We start from the raw sequence: 13,966 nt of genomic DNA, 5'->3' as shown, positions 1-13,966 counted from the left end.
TTAAAAATAGTAAAAATTTAATAATTTAAAATTTTAATAATTTAAAAATCAATCACATCCACTACTTTCTTCCACTACACTCACTTTATTCATTAAAATGGTCCCACCACTTTAACCAACTTTATACTTTTTTTCATTAAATTACACTTTTTCTTTTTCTCTCGTCCCACTATCTTAACAAAACTAATATTATTTTATTATATTTTTTGTCATCCGTACCCAAACCATTTGTATACAAATAGCTGGGACGGAGGAGTACTAAATTATTTTCCTGTTTGATTTCAAACGAGAGAGGACCATTATCATGATAGCATGCCGGATAAAATAATACGGTTTTTCTTATGTGTGTCAGTACACACAACAAGTACTAAATTTATAAGTTTGGTGTATTTTTATTGGTGGAATTGTTGTAAATATAGGGGTCTATCAATATTTATGATTTGAGGTTAGTGCATATTTTATACCCTTAGAAAACCCGGTAATAATAAAACTCATGATTCTTGTAAACGTGTAAATTCATTGCAGTAACATTAATTTATTTATTTAGGCAAGGGAGCAATATTCATTTTTCTATTTTCAGTTTTCAGTTTTCAGTTGTATGTATTTTGATTTTAGAGATTTGCATATAAAAAGTAATTTTTATAACGTGTAAAAAAGTAAAGAAAATAATTTAATACCGCAAAGATCCATTTTGAAGGAGTAATAAATTAATGACGTGCATAAGTAAGAATCTGCAAAGATTCCAACCACCGAATTGAAAGGAGTTGCTAGCTTTAATTCATACAACGACGGAATATGGTCCTAACAAATTAGTTAGGTAACATTCTTGCTGGTCTACTTTTGTTTTGCCTGTTACGTTCATGATTCACCTATTGTTTGTATATATACGCCAAGTGTTCAAATGAGATCCTTTTTAAAATATGTATTATTAAATAATTTAATTATAATATTACTCATTTTATATTTATTATAATTAGATTATTTCGAGAAATATGTATCCAGGAATGTTTTTGATTCCTAAACTTATGACACCATGAGATTATGAATCAAAACTATCCCGGATACCCATTTCTCGAAATAATCAAATAATAATAATTAAATGAGTAATATTTAATAAAAAATATTATTTTATTATTTAATGATATTTAATTTACTAAATTTATAAAATACTTTTCAAAAAATATAAATGTGAACATAAGAAATCCATTTTGAAAATGGCTTATTTATTTTAAATTTTTTAATTTTTTTTGTGACACAAAAAAATTGTTTTAAAAAAAAGAAAAAAATCATTGTATATGATTCATACGGAAGGAGAGGAATTTTTTTGGAATTCGTGTGTTCCTTTTTTATTACTTAATTCAAAATTTTAAATTTAATTACTTTAAAAATCATAAAAATTGAAAATAATATAAATTTACTTGTGGAAGTAGAAGAACAAGAAATTGCTTCTGTTATCGCCTTAATCTCTTGAAATTGTCTCGATTATACCTATTTTTGTGTTTTAATCGAATACAAACTACTCTATTAATTATAGAAAATAAGATTTATCAGTTCTCGTCTTGAGTACTTCAGCAATGATTCATTGATTTGTTGGGTGTGAAATAAACTCCGGCCATGGTTGGTTGGGGAAGGAACCATATATATAAATCTCATAAGTAAAGGCCTGTTCGTGTATATATATATATATATATATATAATCATATTACGTGTGATGTACGAACTGATTATAACATTTATACTTTTATTATTTTATTATTATATAAAAATAAATTATAAAAAACAATAACTATATATTATTGAGATTAATAAAGTTAAAATATATGTATTATATTATTGAATGATTCAAAATTTAATTAGTTAAAATCTTAAAAGTCATCCTCCTACGGCCTATAAATCGCTTTGTTGAACGCTTGTAGAGCATGTAGAAATCGGAGTCTTGAATAGCAAAAAAAGTCCCCAAATATCATTATTTGGCGTTAAATATCCTTCAATGTAACTTTCTAAATTATTGGCCTCAAATATCACTCTTTAACATAATTTCGTTTAACGTTTTCATTTTAATCCAAAAATGGTAATTCGTTTTCTATTTTTCTTATTTTTTTTCTTTTCTTAACACTTAAAAGTAACTTCATCTTACGTTTTTATACCAAAACTCAACACTTTTCAGGGATAACATTAAATGGATCAACGTTTTCATATATTTTTTTGTTTTTTTACCCAAAATGCTAAATAACGTTATGTTTTCAAGCTTAAAACGCTACTTTAAGGGGTATTTTATTCATATTTTATTCATATATATAAATATTTCAATATTTTTAAATCTTAAACTGAGAATTAGTGAAACTAAAAATATTAAAAAGTGGGTCCTAATTTAACATTCTTAACATTTTAGGTTTCACCAATCTCCTTTTGAGTTTTAGAAATATTAAAAAATTAAATTAATAAAACATACACCGATTTAGGGTTTAGGATTTAGGGTCTTTAGGCCCTAGACCCTAATTTAATCTACGGGGCCCTAAACTCTAGGAACCGAACCGTAGTTATTAATTGTTTTTAATATATTAAGTTTCACCAATTCTCGAATGGGTTTTAAAAATATTAAATATTTATAGATATCAATAAAACACGAATTAAACATCCCTTAAAATAACGTGTTAAGCTAAAAAACATGACATTATCCAATATTTTGGGTAAAAACCCGTTGGTACCGGATTCGAGGGATTGGTGCCGTAACTTCAACTTGGGTTTTTCTACAAAAACAAAAGATCAGACTCCGTTTTAGCATAAAAAACAAAAAAAAAATTGAAAAACGTAGCATGAATATACATTTTGCATATTGAAAAATAAAAAATAATAAAAACCAAACGTGAAATTACATTTTTGGTTTATAGAAAAATGGACCCCGAGATCCCGTTTTGAATTGACATTTGGGGTCATATTTTCCCAAAATGACATTAAGGACCATTTTACCCCACATTTGGAGCCAACACCCTCAATGCTTTGGTATTTTTTTAATATTGTTTTTTGGAAGTGTTTGGTTCCTATAAAAAAAATGATAGAAGTTGAGTGCAATTACAAATTAAGTTGGATAATAATTTATGATATTTGTAGTTATGTTAAATACATGATTTAATTTTTTAAATAAATAATATTTGTTTAAACTTTATTTTAAAAGATGTTAGTAGTTTTTTTAGAAATGTGTTAACCAAAAGACTAAACGAAATCATGTTTCGCTGATAATAGTATAGTATAGATGATGTTTAACATATATTTGATTAAGAAAAATGTTAAAATCCAAAGTTGATTTTTAGTTTTCAAATCAAATTGAAAGCGAAAAGATAAAACTGTCCATGTAAACACGTATTTCAGCCCCTAACCAACACTTTATGGGAGGTTAGTTTGGTCTTTTAGCTTAATTTTGTTATGAAAATAAAAAATTTCCTTTGAATTTAACATTTTCTTGATTAATTGAAACTAATATTTCCTTTTTAATTAAAACTAATATTACACTTTCAACTTATGTCTGTTCATAATTTAGTGGACAATGTATAAATATAAGCTCAGATATCAACTTCTGGGGGTTATTATTATGGATCGTTTATATATCTACACAACCCTAAAGAGGGAAGGCGAGGGAAGGTGCATGCATTTTCGTATTAATTAATATGGTTATTTTTTGCATGTAGTAAGCAATAGACAAAATCAAATTCATTATTTTAAATGAAATCATCTCTATAACCTCATACTAATTATACATCATAATCTCAGAAAACATTATTTTATAATGCTATCATACACAATCAGATTTAAATCAGAATTTTTACCTCTTACAATAGCTTTCTGGTCACCGGAAGTCTCAACTCACCCTTGCCCTATTATCCATAACGCTCTCCAAGCTCCTTTGGATATTCTTTGGCTGGATGCAGGAGTCCTCACACGGTCTCTTCCATATCGCTATTCTTCAAGATATTATTTTTCTGAACCAATTCTGATTGTATATAATACTTATAAAATAATCTGTTTCTATTATTATGATATATTCCTAGTAGAGTTTATAGAGAGTGAAGAAGTTTAGCCAGACATATTCAGAGAGAGAGAGAATTGAACTTCAGAAAATTTTTCAGATTTCTTTTCAGACAGTAATATTCCATGCTGGTCTATTGTTTTTATAAATTGCTCTAAATGTTTTATATGCTCTTCTAGAGTTTCACTATATATTAATATATCGTCTACATATACTATACAGAAATCTTTTAATTTCCTAAAGATTTGGTCCATTCTTCGTTGAAATATTTGTGGCGCATTTTTTAATCCAAAGGGTAATACTATCCATTCATAATGTCCTTGCGGAGCACTAAAGGCTGTTAAAGGCCTTGATTCTTTGGTTAATTTTATTTGCCAAAATCCACTTTTACAATCAAATTTACTAAACCATTTCTTATTTCCTAGTCTATTTATAAGATTTCTTTTGTATGGTAAGAAATATCCATCAAATATAGTTTTCTTATTTAATTCTCTATAGTCTATTACCATACAGGCTTTTCCCTTTTTCTGTTCATTATGTTTTCTTACAAGGAAAGCCGGGCTACTATGTGGACTTTTACTTTCTTGTATTAATTTTAGTTTTAATAATTCATTGATTTGATTATCAAATTCTTTTTGGTCTGAAGGGCTATACCTTATAGGTTTAGATCTTATTATATCATTAGGGTTTAATAATTTTATTTCAGCATATATCTTTTCCTTATCCCATAACCTCATAGGATTTTCTCCGAAGTTGGATTTTAATAAATTATTATATTTTTCAGTTAATTCTTGTAGATTATTATTTCTTTCTATTTTTAGATTGTTTATTCTTATAGTATTTATAGTACTTATTGTCATAATTCTTTTTAATACTATCCACTTATTACACGGAGTTTGTAATGATAGGGTATTTGAAGTTACTATATGTGTTTTAAAATAATCTAAAAAGTTATTTCCTAATAATATAGATTGCTTCATCTTATTCTGATATACAATAGGTAAACTGAATAATGTTTTATTTAGCTTTATTCTCATGTTTTTTGCTATTACATCTAATTCCTTCTTTTGTTCATTAAATCCTGATACCCTAGTTCTATGTGCATTAGATTTTTCCCATCTATATGAAGCTAAAACTTCCTTTTTTACTAGACATAGATCTGCTCCACTATCTATAAATATTTTTTGTTTTAGGAATTTATATTTTTTATATTCTACATCTGCTTCTATGTATATTGCTACCATTCCTCCCAATTGCTTTCACTAGATGATTCATAATTTATAAAGTTTATTTCATTATCAGTTTCACTAATATAAAATTCTTCATATTCATACCATCTATTGTCATCTTCTTTAATTTGTTCTATTTCCATTATGAATTGTGATGTATTTATATATTTTACTTTCTTTTCTTTCAGTTTAGGACATTTATTAACATAATGTCCTTTTTCATTACAATTCCAACATTTACATTCACTTATATCTTTCTTTTTAAAAGGTTTTTTTCTAAACTTTCTCTTATTTTTATATCTTCTCCTATTTTCTGGTGTATTTCTAAATTTCCTAAATCTTTTTCTCTTATATCTGTTGTATTTATAAGGATAATTATTTCTATTTTGTTTGCTTCTGTACTTATCATATGATTTTTTCTTATTATACCTCTTCTTATAGTTCTTATAGGGTTTTTTATCTTCACATCCAAATACTAATCTTCTTTCAGTGAATCCACATATTTCTCTTAATCCTAGTTTTTTATCCTTTTTAACCTTTTGTTGTACCCTATATTCTTCACATTTTCTCATTAGATATCCTCTTAGTACTCTTATTCTTTCACCCAGAGTGTTCTCACGAGGTTCTAACTTATTATATTCCTTAGTTATCTCAGTATTATAAGTATCTGGTAAATGATCATAATATAATTGTTGATATATATGTCCTTCTTCGGGTAAGAATCTAGCTTCATAAAAGAATTTAGTAAAACTTATAGTATATTCTGGTAACTTGTTAATTTTACAGCATTTCATGTTATTTAGATTCATTATTATTTCTATTTTTCTTTCTATTAAAACTTGGTCTCTAGCTACTATCCAAGGTTCTCCTAAGAATTCTCTTTTTAATATCATATCAAATATTTGTAACATTGATTTCCAATCCGTTGCATACCTTAGTACTTCAGTTTTTAACTGATATTCTATGGATTCTATCAAATATGCTACCTTTCCAATTAACGTTTTTGAGATCAAGTTATAAGTATATTCTAACTCATCTGTATGAGTAGAATTCATTAATGCTATATACATTCCTAAATTCCAATCAGTAATTCTCCTGCTAATTTCTTGTTCTTCATATACATTATCTAAGTCTAAAAAGTATCCATTCAAGTTTACGCCTTGTGACATTGATCCTATAAATTCTTTAAATTCATTATGTTGTCCTATTGGTATGTGTTTTGGTATCGTGTTCCTATATCTTGTTATAACTTCCATATAATGGTCGGTTACTTCTTCTTCTGGGTAGTTATCCATCTCCTCATTTTTTATTCCTTCAGTTTCTATATCAGTATAATTATTTTTATCTTCTTGGTCACTATTCGATTCTTGTTTTATTACTGCATTTACATTTTTCATTCTTTCTAAAGCTTCTATTATATTTTTATTTTCTATTTCCATTTCAGAATTTTCCTCATAACTACTGTTATATTCTTCTATTATATTCACCGTTTTTCCTAAATTATCTTGTTCCAATTCACTAGTACTTGTATTATTATTTGTAGATACAGTACTAAAAACTTCACTTGTATCTTTTTTTTTTCCTTTTAACTTATTTAATTGCCTTTTCAATATTTCTATTTCTTTTTTATTTTCTTCTGTTTTTTCATTTAATTCCTTTTTTGTTTGTCTTAAATCTCTTTTTACATCTTTTAGTTCCTTTTTAGTTTCTTTATATTTATTTTTATATTTTTTATATTTTTCTAACCATTCTTCATTAGTATTTAATCGTAATTTTTTATTCTCCGTCCTTATTTCTTCTATTTCTTCCTTTTGTTGTTCTAATTTTAACTTTAAATATTCTATCACAGTTGTATCAATCTTAAACTCAGCTTTGCTTTCACTAGTTGTTTCCTTTTTTAATGGTTCATACTTATATTTTTCTCTTTCTAAAATTTCTTTTCCATGATTCTTTAAAAATGTTATCACGTTATATTCTTTTTGTTCTTTAGTTTCCATTAGAACTTTCCTTTTTTACTAAGTTGTCCCAAATTATCTAATACCTTTCCTATTGGTTCAGATATATTAGGTTTCATTTTACTTATATCTATCATCATTGGCTCATTAACTCTTCTCCATGCATTTATGGCTTTTAGTGCTGGCTTATTTGTAATTTCTTTTTCTGGTATAATTTTTTGTTTTCCTTCTTCTAATTTTATTAACTTGTCTAGTATCATTTTTAAAGTAGGTATTTCAGAATTATTCCATAAGCTTGTTAACTCTTCTCTTATTATTTGTCTCAAATTTTCTTGATTATCTTGTTTTTCTACCAATCTCATTATTGCATTTAGTTTTTCCTTAACTATTATTTCTTCCCATAAATTTTTTATAAATTCTGAGTCTGACATTTTATTATTTGTTGATTCGCTTCTTCCAACCATTTCCAACATCTATCCAATATTTACTAGTATTTTTACTCTGTTCTTTTAATTTCTTAATATCATTTTCTAACTTTGTTTGTCTTTCCTTATATTCTAAATATTTTATTTGTGAATCTATTTCGCTTTCTAACATACTCTGTATTTTCTTTAACTTTTCTTTCTTATTCCTTAATTTTTCTTGTATATTCATAGTTTTTCTATAAATCTTTCTTTTCCTTGATCTACTATCTTTATTCCATTATTATTAATTTTATAATTTATCATTTTTAAGAAGTCGCTTCCTAATAATAATTCACTCGAACTATCATATTCTATTACTCCTATATTTATATTATATTCCAAGTCTAATATTTTAAACTTTAAATTAGTACATTTAGTAATAAATATTTCTCTATCATTTTCTGCATATCTGTAAGTCTGAGGTTCTATCCACTTACAATTTTCTTCATTTACCTTGCTTATATGAATAAAACTTTTGGTAGCTCCTGTATTAATTTCTGCTATACAGTCTCTTGTTATTGTTTCGTCAAATATTATTATTTTTATTTTCAAACTATCAGTATCTATTTTTATTAAATCTATCTTTCTACTCGTCATACTCATTGATCTAATTAATCTTATAGGATTTTGTTCTTTATTAAAACTTAATCTAGATCCTTCTAATATTGGTTTAATTCTTTGCCTTGGAATCATTTGTCTATTACTAAAATCTATTGTAATTTCTTCTGGGATTGTTATTTGAGATTCTTCTTTATGTTCAATTTTTTCTAATATATCATTATATAACTTTGGTACTATTATTCCTAATTCCGTTTGTTTCTTTACGTGATGGTTTCCAGTCATAGCATAAACCATTTTGGTTTCTATACTAATAACTTTACTTCCTTTTTGCATTTTTATTCCATCTAACTTATAGTATAATGTTAAAGATCTTTCTTTATTTTCATCCCTTAGTGATATACTGAATCGGGTTGTATTATAAATTTTAATTTCTGATATATCAAGTTTCCTTTTATTACTGCTATTAATGAATCTTGTATATTTCCTATTATTCTATCATCCAATACATATATCTGTATAGGAGTATCGATATTTTTCTGAAAATATGCTTTTATTGTAAATTCTATTGCTCCAAAATATATGTTTTTTAGTTTATTTGCTTCCTTTTATTTTAATTTGGATAATTCTCTTTTTATTAATCCATCTGTTATTAAATTTATTCTTGTTTTTCCATTTATTGTATCTATATCTATTACATTCTCATGTTTTTGGGCTATATACCTAACTTTCTTATTTCTTTCAAAATATGATGTCTTGAATATCTTTTTTATTGTTAATTCTTCTGTTTCACTTTGAATTTGATTATATATATCTGGTTTAAAACTTAGGGTTTGTGATGTTCCTCCTTCGTATTCATCCATTTGATAATACATATCTTGTTTTTCACTTATTTCTTCTAATGACATTTTATCCATCTATATTTTATCCAGTTATATTATTTGTTAAAATTATTCTTTTAAGTCCTTGTATTCTTAGTTTATCATTTCTAAATGTTATTATCATATTTTCAAGTTGTTGGTAAATTCTCATAATTTCTTCGTTATTCTCTCTTGTCCATGTTATTTTATTTTTTCTTTCTAGTAATTTTTCTAGATTTATTTCTAATTTTTCTTGATTTTTTATTAATTGCTTTAGTTTTCTATTATTTCTAGTTATTGCATTTGGATCTGTCCAATTCATTTTTTAATTTTTTGTTTTAAATCGTCTATTAATCTATATTGTTCAGTTAATACTTCTTTTAAGTCTTTTATTTCGATTTCTAAATTAGTTTCTTTAATAAATTTTTCTCGTTTTAATAAAAGTTTTTCTTCCTCTAGTCTCCTAATTTTTTCATCTCTTTCTTCCAACATTGTTTGTAATATAGCTATAATATCTAATTTTTCATTTATTATTTGCATGCTTATCTTACAACTTTCAATATGTTGATTTATTAGCCTATTATATGTTGGTTCTTTATCAGCTATATACTGAATTGATCGTATCCTTAAATCTTCCATAAGTCAGATTAATTGTCTGTATAAAATTTTCTTACACATCTGTTGTGTTACTTTGTTTTCTACTATAAATAAAATTAATAGAGTTGCTATTATTTTAGATTTATATCTTTTATTCCTTCCTCTATTTATTCTTGTCGGAGGTCTCATTTAACCATCAAATTTTATTTCCTTTTTACTATTCATGTACCTTTTACTATTCATTAGTTACTATTCACTGTTTACTATTCACGGCTACTTTTGCTACAGTGTTTTACTGTTCATTTCCCGCCTATTACTAGCTCTGATACCAACTTCTGGGGGTTATTATTATGGATCGTTTATATATCTACACAACCCTAAAGAGGGAAGGCGAGGGAAGGTGCATGCATTTTCGTATTAATTAATATGGTTATTTTTTGCATGTAGTAAGCAATAGACAAAATCAAATTCATTATTTTAAATGAAATCATCTCTATAACCTCATACTAATTATACATCATAATCTCAGAAAACATTATTTTATAATGCTATCATACACAATCAAAATTGGTTCAGAAAAATAATATCTTGAAGAATAGCGATATGGAAGAGACCGTGTGAGGACTCCTGCATCCAGCCAAAGAATATCCAAAGGAGCTTGGAGAGCGTTATGGATAATAGGGCAAGGGTGAGTTGAGACTTCCGGTGACCAGAAAGCTATTGTAAGAGGTAAAAAATTCTGATTTAAATCTGATTGTGTATGATAGCATTATAAAATAATGTTTTCTGAGATTATGATGTATAATTAGTATGAGGTTATAGAGATGATTTCATTTAAAATAATGAATTTGATTTTGTCTATTGCTTACTACATGCAAAAAATAATCATATTAATTAATACGAAAATGCATGCACCTTCCCTCGCCTTCCCTCTTTAGGGTTGTGTAGATATATAAACGATCCATAATAATAACCCCCTCTTTAGGGTTGTGTAGATATATAAACGATCCATAATAATAACCCCGAAGTTGACTGGATAAGCCAAAGCCATGCATATCTTTTTAGCAGTGTTGTGTACTTGTGCTAAATTACTTGTCGTGTGCAAATTAGCAATTAACAATTATACATACACTAAATAAAATAACATGTACCATTCAAATTTATGGCCCAATTTTACACGCTACTCCAAATTTCAAATATGTCCTGTATTTTTTGTTTGGCTTTTAATCAAAACGAATTTTCTAAGCTTGAATTCAAGAAAAAGACTCGTGATTATTATGTTCGAAAAAAATTAAGCAATGCAACTATTATTAATTTCTTTTACGGTTGAACCTCCATAAAATAGGAATCGATAATAATAATTTCGTTAAAATAATAATTTTGTCCGGTCCTAACATTTAGAAGACTTTTAATTTAAGACAAAAAATTTAAGAATTTTAATTTAAGTATTGTAATTTAGTTACTTCGTTTTTTTTAAATTCAATACGTAGTATAATTTTTCAATATCTAGAAGACTTTTAATTTAAGACAAAAAATATTTGGAAAAAACTAAGCAGATTCGGATATTCGATCAGTGGTCTGAATAAATCCGGATATGAACCGGCTTGTGAAAAACTCGGTTCCGGTCCGATCCGACTCTAAATCCGATAAAATAATTGAATATGAATATGAATTTAGGTCGATTTAATCCGATGACAATCCGTTCACTAATGACTAATGACTGATGTAACGAAATGTGCTCTTAATGCGGTTAATTAACCTCTTTAAATAATATAGTTTTAAATGATATAGTTGGGACATGAAAAATTATCAATAACGGTTGAGAAAGCTGTGTTCCTTGATTAGGAGAATGGAAGGGTGATTCTGGAGGTCAGACTAAAAGACCCAAAATCGATTGCGATGAAGTTGTTTGAGACTGTGGACCTTGGATTCACAGGAGGTTTCAACCTCATCTTTTTTTGTGATGATTTGATCCCAAACATGTTAAGCACTATTGGAACAGTTCTTTTTAAGGAGCTCTTCTTAGTATCACTGGAATGTGAATTAGTAAGTGACTACTACGAAGATGATTTCCTTTTTTAGGTATGTACATGATCAGCCTTGGTGCTGCTTCGCTAAGCTTAAAAACTAACATAAAAATTCAATCATGGAGTAAAATGATGATCAATATCTTTCCTTTAGAATATCAATATTATGACTGATGGACTTGTCACAATGAACAAGTTTCAAATATTTTAACAGCCTCTTCTTTCTTCCATTTGATCAAAAACAAGGAATATCGAGAAAAATATCTTACAGCGTAGGATCAACCAATTTCAACTCAATGACAGTGGTGCTGTAGTCATTGTAATCTCTGGTTTGTACAACACATGAGTCCTACAAATTTGTGCATGTCCATTGCTTGTTACTTTAATTCTAGTGTGACCTTCTGTGACCAAAAAGATCGATCTTGGGACTATTACCATAGACTTGACAAAACCATCAGGTACAAAATACTCAAAACTGTTATCGCCCTCATAGCAGATGAATGCCCCCAAATAATCATGCGGCACATTAGGTGGCAAATCTAAGTACATTGTAGACTCTGCCGCTGAGGAATCGTCTGACAACTGTGGCGGCAAATTTAAAGACGTTGTTGAGCCATCTTCAGTTGATTGACCAATCCAATCCGGAAACTTTTCTGACCCAATCCAAATCTTGATTTCATGCCCAAATCCAGAGTATGTCTTGTGAAACGAAAAAGAAGAATAAATTTATGTTAATAACAGATATTTATAACTTAATGCATGCTACTTCCACAGGGGGAAGTTGCATACTTAATAAATATACGAAAGGAGTAGGAGAAAATTGAGAGAGTGATAGAGAGGGGAAGAGAGAGGCAAAAGGCTATTAATTTTGTGTAATTGATAATCTGCCGAACAGAAAATAATCTTAGGCCAGTTTCGGGTTAGAGATTCACCAGACCTGAAATAATCGCTTTGACAAAGTACATGCCACTAGAGAGCAGTTGCAATATCCCAAATGGAGTTCTGTTAAAGAAGTGAGTTCCTCCAAGCCTTGAATCTGTGTCAAACCACCACAATATGTGAAGTTCAATCTCTCCAGCTGTTTTAAATTTGAAAGATTTGGCAATCGTCCGAGAGAGTGACAGTTATATGCATTTATCTCTTTCAGATTTGGAGGAAGTTCTTCAATAGATAATAGATGACGACATCCGTAAAGAATCAAATATTCTAGGTTCGAGAGCTGACTAATACCGGTAGGCAGTGCAGTTATACCACTTCTAGTTAAACTCAACTTTTGCAATGACAATACTGTTGGACAAACTTAGTATTTTAGACTAAGTTGTGAATCATTTTGAGACTCTATATGAGTGAGACACATTATGTGTTAGTGGTGTGTATTTATTGGAACGTATTCTTCTCTTCGAGGGGATTCCAACGCATATTAACACGCTCAAAATGAGTAAAAGGTGAATGAGAACTGATGTTCCAAAGTTTTACCTTTTAATATGAAAAGTGGTTTTGTACCACATCGAGAGTAGCACAAACCTATTCCTTAGTTTTTCTTATAAATACCATGTACCACATCGAAAAGAAAAACAAGTCCTTTCAAGCCTCTCTTTATAAATAGAGTCTTAGGGCACCAGTTTTATTAAGTCGAGGAAATAAGAGTCATCTCTTTCATTCTCGGTCTCTTTAGTATTAAATTTTTCCAATATTCCGGTGATAGTTCTCGGGCTCAGTTCAAGTTCGCTGAGAGTATATTCGATCTATCGATTATACTAGTATCTCGTTTTATCCTGGGAAGCAGGTCGCTAAACACGGATGGTGCGGGGCGAAACTGCTTTAAGGAGACAGTTTTCTGGACTCGAGATTAAATCCAATCTCTGTTTGTTTTCTCAAACCCTTCTCCTAATTTAATTGTTAATTCTCATATGCTTATGTGATTTAAGAATTAACAATGTTTTTGTGAAGTAGTTATATATTCAATATATATATATATAACAATGTCTTTATCGTACAAGATTGATAACAATCTTAAAGCAGTTATCTTCAATTTTCATACTTTCTTGTGAGTAGACGCAAAAGTCAATTTGATTGTTTAAATTGGATTTATTTATGGGTATATTAGTGGCCATTATTTGCCTCATTAATTAAATTAAATTTAGTGCGTTAATTTCTTTGATCACTTGTTGCCATGTGCTTGAAATTAATATAAATTTGATTTTAAGTGGTGCTTTGTTTAAGCATAACAGGTACGAGGCAAAAGTAAGCAC

This window comes from Apium graveolens, chromosome 11 (assembly GCF_009905375.1).
Source record: "Apium graveolens cultivar Ventura chromosome 11, ASM990537v1, whole genome shotgun sequence".
NCBI lineage: Eukaryota > Viridiplantae > Streptophyta > Magnoliopsida > Apiales > Apiaceae > Apium > Apium graveolens.
This window is presented reverse-complemented; position numbering follows the sequence as displayed.